Source organism: Saccostrea echinata, unplaced genomic scaffold, assembly GCF_033153115.1.
Source record: "Saccostrea echinata isolate AGI-Se365-2 ecotype Australia unplaced genomic scaffold, CSIRO_AGI_Sech_v1 ptg000009l, whole genome shotgun sequence".
NCBI classification, from domain to species: domain Eukaryota; kingdom Metazoa; phylum Mollusca; class Bivalvia; order Ostreida; family Ostreidae; genus Saccostrea; species Saccostrea echinata.
Window position 1 is genome coordinate 44,805,971 of NW_026889758.1, and position 10,060 is coordinate 44,816,030.

General features: G+C 33.7%; 1 pseudogene; it reads left to right on the forward strand.

The window, feature by feature from the left end:
• Positions 1 to 762: 762 nt before the first annotated feature.
• LOC133182795 (galanin receptor 2a-like) lies at positions 763 to 1,638 on the forward strand (annotated as a pseudogene).
• Positions 1,639 to 10,060: the final 8,422 nt, after the last annotated feature.

The following is a 10,060-nucleotide window of genomic DNA, read 5'->3' on the forward strand; positions in this document are numbered from 1 at the left end:
TTGTCTTACGTCAGGAACAACTTCAGGAATAACGTCCTCAATTGGGTCTTGTCTCTTTTTCCGCGGCATTTTCTTCACAAGATTTGAACAAGGGTTAATATTCCAAAATATCCGTTAAGTTATCCCGCAGCTGCCACCATAATATGTGACGGGGGTCCTCCCTGTCACTGGCACTGATTAATAATTACGATTGTTTTTATTTTCATAGTTTATTTACATATTTACAACACACGCAATGTAATTATAGTAATACACAAAGTTCACAATTATAAGATACATCCACTCTCATCGACTTCCAAACTCATTCTCTACTCTTTTTTCACATATTCTCATGGCATGCCCATACCAAATCTCTTACTCCCCAGTTTCTCACACAAATCAACCTAATGCTCACTTTCATCTCTCAGAACTCTATCAAACATAATAAACAAACGACAACAGAACTGACACACTAACAAATTATAAATTCATGCTTGCTCAACTCTCTTTCTCTCTAACTAGCTAAAATGACACCCATGGGAAACAGGGCTACAACGCCTGCGTCGTGCACCCGCAACCTTATCAGACCTTCTAACTCTCTCATTTATTTACATTTAATTAACTTGGGGGATAGCTCTGTGACATACACATAGATTTTTTTTACCAGCACTTGAGACTTGGCAGAGTCACATGAATCTGTGTTGTATGTGAAATATGTTCAGCAAAAACAAATATCAAATCTTTTGTATGGAGCTCTCAACAACCTCATCCTTTCCCCCCAAAATGGGCAATTTTTCCTTGCTGGATAATGTGACGTCTGAGCTGGAACCGGGTTTCACAACATGTACATGGTACCTCACTCCATTGGAGTGGGTTAAATTAGTCATACTTGTAGTAGGAACGGCTGGAAACGGCCTGGTTGTAGTGGCCATCATTGCCGAGAAAGATCTTCACAACAAGACTTACTGTGTGATTTGCGCCATTGCTGTTGCAGACTGTATTTACTGTACTTCCGCTGTCAACTAGAGTGCCTTGTCGTTTGCGTACCTAGACTACACGAACTATCAACAATACGTCAAGTGTATCGATGACATTCTGTACATCTTAATGAATACCGTGATCTCTGTTCTTTTTTCGGCTTCGTACATCGCTTCCGGTCTATCCATTTCCCTTCTTTCCATCATCCGATTTGTTGTCATCACCAAGCCACTGAGAGCTAATGTCATCCTACGGAATCGGTTTATCGCTTTGAGTCTGCTTTTGATATGGCTGTTCTCTCTCGGGATCGGAGTCCGGAAGAACCTTCCCATTCAGATCCTCTCCCGTGTTAACTCCAGCATTGTGGACACTCTGGTTTCTTACGTTTTACCCTTACTGACCATCATTGTCTTTCACGGCATAAAGATCTCCCGGCTGAAACAATCAGAATACAGAAAATCGGACGTTCAAAAGATGGAAAAGCTGGTGGTTGTGATAATCCTGGCCTTCTGCATTTGTAACCTGCCGTGGCAGATCCTCCGACTGTTAAGTCAGTATGAGATCTATTTTCCAGGGTATGTCGTTCAAAGCCTTACCGGGTACCTGCTCCAACTGAATAACTGTGTCAACCCGATGAAACTTCTATCGGTTCAAACGTTCATACGTATCAGTGAAAAGTAGGTATGATGTACGAGAACCGAATGTTTGGATACTAAAAATACTGAAATATATATATATATATATATATATATATATATATATATATATATATATATATATATATATATATATATACACACAAATTGGCTGCTAAAAATTACTCAGTTTATTCTCCCCTTTTTCTACTGCGTGGTGCCAGGTTGCTTTCGGCCGCTCAAGTTTTTCCATCCCTCTGGTGATGTAGTAACTAGATGGTTCTTGCATCTGTGTAGGACCTACATGCTCTCTGGCTAGTTGGTTTTATCTTTATTCTTTCAATTAATTCTTCATTGCCTAGTAGCTCTCCCTGTCTCATTATCATCGTCTTTCTGAGCATTTGTTCAATCATTTTTTTCACGTCTCACATTTATACACGTGAATTTCTAGTATAATTAGTTTATACAGTTTTAGTTTTCTTTTCCATGTGATGTTCTTTTGGACTATATGCCTCTCTATTTTTCAGATCCTTTTTACTCGTATTACTATTAGTTTAACAACTAGTTGCGTTCTCAATCTCTTCTTTCTTCATGCTGATTTATTATCATTGTTCTTTCCAAATGTCGAGCACTTGTTCTGTTTTTCCATTAGCAATTTTGATCACAGTTTCTCTGACTCTGGGGAAGTATATCTTAAGTTTTGCATTTTATATTTTTTTTTGTTGAAGAAAATCGAACTATATATTTGCAATGACAATCTCATTTAGTGTGTTGGTAGAGTCAAGTCTTATTTCTGTTCCCCCATTCTGTCTAGTTCTCATTATACAGTCCACAGTTAACAGAAATAGAAAAGCAAATTATATTGCAGCCTATTTTCACAACTTTCTTGATATCAAAACACCCCGATATTCCTGACGATAGGCTGGAAACGGCAAATTTTGGCTTTCAAGCTTAAAAAGAAATATGTAATATATCTTTTGTTTGGAAATCTCATCAGTTTCTTTTCGGTTACATTTCATTCAATTCACTGACACTTATAACCACTGAACGTATTTTTCTTACATTATGCTGAATTGGTTATCCTACATGTAAAAGTTTTTTTTTTTTTTTTTTTTTTTTTTTTTTTTTTTTTGCATAAGCATGATACTGGTATTTATATTAAGTATGAAATTATTTTCTTGTTTTTCACTATAAAAACACACTGCATCTAGTTTTAGGTGCAAGTTGGTTAATATTAAGAATTATTTTAGACACATTGAATTCCAGCTCTAAAAATTGATTATACAAATTTTTGAAACAGATTTTTAGATCTAGAAAATGGCAGAGAAGAGGGTTAATTCCTCACTTACTGGTGAGACACAAGAAACAAAGAAAACTGTGAGTGTATAAGTATTATCTTCAAATTGTCCCTTTATGTTAAGATGTTCATTGAAGTCTTGAACAAAAATTCAAAGAAATTGGTAAAAACTTAGAAAAGTGACAGAGGAAATTCGGACTGGAATGATTAACAAGTTTATTGCTCCAATCCTAATTGTTCATTTATATGTACCAAAACTTTTCCATTCGTATTATATTTTGTTATCTAAAGAGTTTTGTTGCTTGTAATATTTTGTGAGTTAAAATTGAAGAAATTTTGGTCATAGTGTGAACAATTGAGGTATTTTCCGAGAAATACTCAGGGGCCACTAGCACGAAAAGTGGGTCATTGACCTAATTATTTGAAAGTGAATAATAACACAAGAATCATAGGTGTACAATGTACAATACGCAAGACTCAAATAGAGAGAGAAGGGAAAAACGCCAACACAAGTTGTGTTATATATATATATATATATATATATATATATATATATATATATATATATATATATATATATATATATATATATATATATTTATATATTTATATATTTATATATATATGTGTGTGTGTGTGTGTGTGTGTGTGTGTGTGTGTTTGTAAGACCCCGATACTCACTACACGCACTAGGTAACACACCAGCAAGTCACTACATTTTGAAGAGTCACCACTTACACTCATGTAGTGAGTTTTCTAAAGTGTTGAAAACGGAATTTCGCACCGTATATTACCCAGAAAATACAAAATTGTTCATAGTGTGAGTTTCCGGTCTGAACGTGATTTTTTCCACACACATTTTCATGCTGCATCATGGCGTTTACACACTTTCCCCTGATGGATTTTTTGCGCATGCGCACGAGTAACTTCCGTGAAAATGGACATCAACAGTAAAAGTAAGTTATTAACAACATATTTTGACAATTTTTACATAGTACAAAATCCGAATTAACTGTTTTTGATATGTTTTATTATTATTTAGTCGCTTAAAGACCAGAGTACTGATAAAAAAAATTATAACATGATTTTAACAGATTATTTTGTTAGAAATGACATTCAGTTAAGGATGTGAATAAAGTTGCACTTCTTCTAAGGATATTTTCTCTATTAATTGAAATAATTAACTTTAAAATAACGTACCGTGTTTAATGTAATTATTATTTTAAACTTTAAAATCAGTTTTATATGTTACATAACATTTATTAATATTGACTGAATTTCCTCGAAACTCCGACATTTTAAAGTAGTTTGTCAAAGGCAATGCGATTGCAAACAGATAAATTAATAAATTATAGGCCCTAAGTTTGTCTTTTGTGCACTTAACATTAGGATATTGAAAAAAGTCATTGTGAGTTACTGGTTGTAAAAGTAGAATGAGGGATAATCCGAATTTCCTGATCAAGAATAATAAAAGTGGACTTACCTTTTCTTAAAAAAAATGTTTAGTAAATAAACATATGTAAATATTTTACTTAAAACAAGTGAATTTGTTTTAGTGTTCTTTTATCTGTTTGTTTGGGGTTTTTTTGTTTTGTTTTTTAGCTGTTTTAAACAATTCATTTTAAATAATGTTGCCTTATCTAATGAGATTATTTCATCATCTCTAATGAAATTATTTCATCATATAATCTCACATTTTATATACCAGTAATTTGACTTTACTAGAACTTCCCGAAAGTTAAGTTTATTTGAAAGAAAGAGTTTGACGAAATATATGGAGATAACGAACAGTATTCAAGCTGTGATACAATTGCAAAATATTCAAGAGAAAAAATAAAATTCTTTCATATTTGCTTAATATTAAAGAACAAGTAATTAAAATAATTGTTTGCTTGTTTACCATCCCTTTGAAAATTTTTCTCTCATACTGAGATGCCACCACTTGCCGGTGGAGGGCCAAAAATTTAGACCTGTGCACCCATAAGCAATTATGGATCTTTTTCATGCCAGCGCATACTATGAAACAGAAGCTCGGTATATACTGTCATCCAAAGGACCTGTCCCCATGTCCTGCAATGAGATTCGAATCTGCAATGTAAGCTGCGACTCCAGAGCAAATGCTATAACCACTGCGCATAATATTAGTAATTACAAAAGATAAATGTGAGTTAAATGGAAAGAATTTTCAAGCTTTCTTTATGCAAAAGGATGGGAGCAAAATAAATCAACATTTTTAGACTAACATTTTGGTTGGCTTTCAGTTTTCAGATTATTTCTGCTGCTATATAGTTGAATCTGATTCGCCGAGAAACATTTGTTAAAAAACACTATTACCCACCGAATGATGAAGTCATGCCCTCCGGCATAGCAACAGTCAACAATGCTTCATGACGGGTGATATTCCAAAAATAGTGACTGCGCAGAATTTATGCATGCAAGGTTCACTTTTATATGTATTCGCAAAAACATTCAGCATAATATAATAAATACTGCATGAAGTTGAGTGTAACATTGAAAATTTTCACCCCAAGAAAACCATTGTCAACCGAGGCTCGATATCCTGAATCCTTGGATATCTTGAAGTTCTTTCTCAGTAATATAAAGTTTGAGATTGTATTATATAAATACTGCATGTAGTTGAGTGTAACCATGGCAACATTGAAAATTTTCAGCCTTAGAAAACCATTGTCAACCGATGCACAGCCGAGGTTGACAATGGTTTTCTTGGGGTGAAAATTTTCAATGTTACCCTCAATTGCAACTACATGAAGTATTTTTCATATCATACTGAATGTTTTATACAAATACACAGTACAGTGAGTCGCCCGCGTGGCGCAGTGGTTAGAGCACCTGCTATAGATTCGCGAAGTAAGGAGTTGATCCTTACGTCGTGGATTTGAATCCCACTGTGGGACGTGGAGACCGGTCCTTTGGATGAGACCGTATAAATTGAGGTCCCGTGTCGCAGTAGGTGCTGGCACAAAAAAGATCCCTCACTGCTCAATGGCCGTAAGTGCAGAGTATAGGACAAAATTTGCAGCTCTCCACCGGCAAGTGGTGGCGTCTCCATATGAGTGAAAAATTCTCGAGAGGGACATTAAACAACATACAAACAAACAAACAATCACAATACAGTGAACCTTGCGCGCATAAATTCTGCAGAGTCAATATTTTTTTGGAATATCACCTGTAGTCAAGCAATGTGGACTGGAGGGTGTGGCTTCATTATTCAGCGGGTAATAGTGTTTTTAACAAATGTTTCTTGATGAATCAGATTCAACTAATTTACATGAAAGTATGATATTAAAAATTATGACTCAGTCGGCCTTTAATCTATCTAAGAGTACTACAATAAATAAATGTTTGGGTTTTTTAATACATATAATACAATACAGAACAATGTGTTTGGATATAGCAAAGAGACAATCTCATTTATGCAATATGTTGTAAAAATGACAATTTAAAAAAAATATCTTGGAGTGGGGGGGGGGGGGTCCTGAATCTGCCACTTTTAATGTACCCCAAAGTGGTCAATAAGTCACAACTTACTTAGGGAAGTCATTGATTACTAGTCTGATAATTAGTATGGGTTAGGAATTAACAAGACATATAGTATAGATTGAAATAGTAATACCTGCTTAACTGGGTTAGCAGAATAACAATGAAACTCCAAAAATTTTAAATACAGTCAAACCTTGATATCTAAGGATTCAAGATATCCAGGGCAAAATACCCAAAGAATAAGGGTTTGGGACTTCAAAATCCCTTTCAACATATCCATGATATTCAATATATCAGTGTCATGGATACTGAAGTTCAACTTAAGTAATTACTGCTTGAAAACTTGATATGTTTATATGCATATACACTATGCATATATGCATATGCACTATATGTTTGCACTATATATATACACAAACTAATTCTCATTAATTAGGAAACAGCAATATGTTGTTATACAGATATCATGATTTATCGAGTTTGGTGATGCATTGAATTCGCACATTTTAGGGTAAATACAATGTACAGAGCTACAGTTTATTAGACTTTTTAATAAGATTTCTTGTCGCCTGCATGACGCAGTGGTTAGGGTGTCTGCTCTAGAGTCGCGGAGTAAGGAGTTGATCCTTACGTCGCAGGTTCGAATCCCACTGCGGGTCGTGGAGACTGGTCCTTTGGATGAGACTGTATAAACCAAGGTCCCTTGTCACAGTAAGTGCTGGCTCGAAAAATATCCCTCACTGGCCCTGAGTGCCGAGTATAGGTCAACATTTGTAGCCCTACACCAGCAAGTGGTAGCATCTCTATATGAATGAAAAATTCTCAAGAGGGACATTAAACAACAAACAATCAATCGATCAACAAGATTTATTAACTGGAATGAAATCTATAAGACATCAGGCATAAGGAAAAAAACATGCTTGTATACATGTACCATTACTTGCTAATAAAAAATAGGTTTGATAGGTAAAATTTTGTTTTTATTTTGTTTAAATTTTTTTTATAAAGGCATAAACATTGTAATTCATTTTTTTTAATAACAATTTGAAATTTTCGCAGAAAGATTGGAAATGACAAGGGTTAAAAACATGAAGAATGCTGAAAAAAAGATTTTAGGGAGTGCCAACTCACTTCGACATACATGTATCCCTGTATTTGAGATATTAGTGTTCTAGATAACAACCTTCATTAAAAGAAATTAAAATCTATAACAGGAGATGAATGCCTTACACAGGATAAGTTTTGATGAAACAAGGAAAAAAGCATCAGGCTTCTATGGTTCAAAATCAGAGTAAAGGAGGAATGATGAGGTCAAGGTCAAAGGAAACTCTATAAAGGTTTGAAGTATTATGACACAGTTGAATAACTCTCACCAATTTTGTGTTATTGTACTTTTGATAGAAATATTATGAATACTTTCTTTAAAAAAAAAAAGAGCTGTAACTAAAATAAATAGTAAGATTAATGATTAACAAAAGGAACAGGTCATAATTTGGACACAGTTGAAATGTTATCACCAATATGTGTCAGTGCAAGTGCATAGATAAAAATAAATTAAAAGATTTTTTTAAGACTAAGCTACATGCAAAATAAGGAATAGCGAGGTCAAGGTCAAAGGGAAGATCAAGATAAAAAAAATTGACATAGTTTATCTCAGATATGTGTATAGATAAAAATATCTTGAATAATTTCTTTGAAATTGAGCTAAATGCAGATTGAAATAGTTGGGTCAATATCATAGGGGTCACAATAAAAAATTCAGGACACATTTGAATACTTCTTACCAACATGTGATAGTACACTGTATGTGTATTTGGATAAAAAAAAAAGTTCCTTTAAAACTGAACAAAATGCAAAATGAAAAAGCTAAGTCAAGGTAAAAAAAAATGGACACATTTGAATAGTTCTCACAATATATCATTGTGTGAATTTAGATAAAGATATCTTGAATACTAAGTATTTCCTTTGAAAATCAGCTGAATGTTAAATTCAAGTGTAGTAAAGTCAATATCATAGGGATAGTCAGACTTTCAGAGGATTGTTGGAAACATGCATTAAATTATAATTATTTCTGATTTAATTGTAATATTATTTTGTTTAGTTTTGAGGATAGGGGAATCGTATTCAACATTTTCTATTATATTGTCAATTTCTATCAGAGCCTTCCTATTTGTGGATTTTTTTATGCACTGTACAACAAATACCTGACCATCCTTAGATTTATTTGCAACTTCTATGAGCCTATATAGCAGGCAACACATGTTTTTTCTTGGAACACTCTAGATAAACATACGTATGTACAAGTAAATATTTTTTGGAAAGAATTTTCAGCATAATGTCATGAACCACAGAAAGCATACAAAATAATGCAACATCCACTTAATAAGTATATTTGGCTTCGTATTCTTAACTACTAGGATAATTTGAATTGCAATATCAATTACATTCAAGTTTCCACAAATTTATAGTCCATGAATAAGGGACTAGGCAATATTATTCACCAGAGTGTGACCAGTGCATAAACATAGATTTATAAAGTCTTAAATAAATTGGTCTCATACCTTCCACTGCAGTGAAAGAATATATTTCCCGTCCTCATTTTGTATGAAAATTAAATCAAAGTAAATTAAAGTTCATAAATACCCCTGTACATATATACAATATAATATGACCTTTAAATTTCTCCTTCATCAGCCATGTTGAGGCTGTGATATAGATGGCTACTACTTGAAGGGTACAGACTCCATTCAGTTGCAAAATATTTGGTGATTTCCTTTTCTAAATGAAATAATTTTGGGAATTTTAAACGTGCATGATTTTGGATATCATGCAACCTGAAAATGTTTGAAAGTTGTATAAAATCTTACTTGACCATGACATTTTTTATTTCTAAGGAAATATGACATGCATTGGATTGTTTTTCTTGTAATTCTAGCAGGGATATATCCACTGCAATTCAATCAAGGATGTAAAGAGATTTTCCTCTGGTAAATTGTATTCTATACATCCTCAGAGGCTGAAGCAGCAAGCTAACTTGTAATATAAGATTTGTTTGTATAGCAAGCCAGCTGGTGTAATTTAGTATACATGTACTATGTACAGCTTGAGCTGAAGGTAAAATATTGTGATGTCACAAGGAGTAGTTAAAAAGCACTGGGGCCTTCTGCACACATGTATGGAATACAACACAGAGTAAATCCCCTACACCCTTGATTCAGCCTCAAGTTGTGTGGAATACAATCCAGGGTAAATCCCCATACACTCTTGACTAAAAGTATATTATATGCTTCTAACATACTGTCTAAATCTTAAATGTAGCATACTCTCTAAATCTAAATTGATTAATTAATTTCCTGATAATTTGATTATATTGATTAATTTGACAGTTTTGCACTGAAGGCCAGGTCTAAATTGTCCAAAAACTAGGAGGAACCTGTGATTTGAGGGTTTATTTCATGGATTTGAATAACTACATGTATTCATGAGTCTTTTCTCAATTCATAATAAAATCAGGGACCTTTATTAGGAGGGGGTTCGGGGGGGGGGGGGAACTCCCCTGTTATAACCAAAATTATTCGTATAAAGATTAAGAAATTTTTATTTTGTTGTTGCTAATTGCATTTATAATTTGTGTCCCAGGCCCTTAATCTTTAGACACCCTTCTGGATCC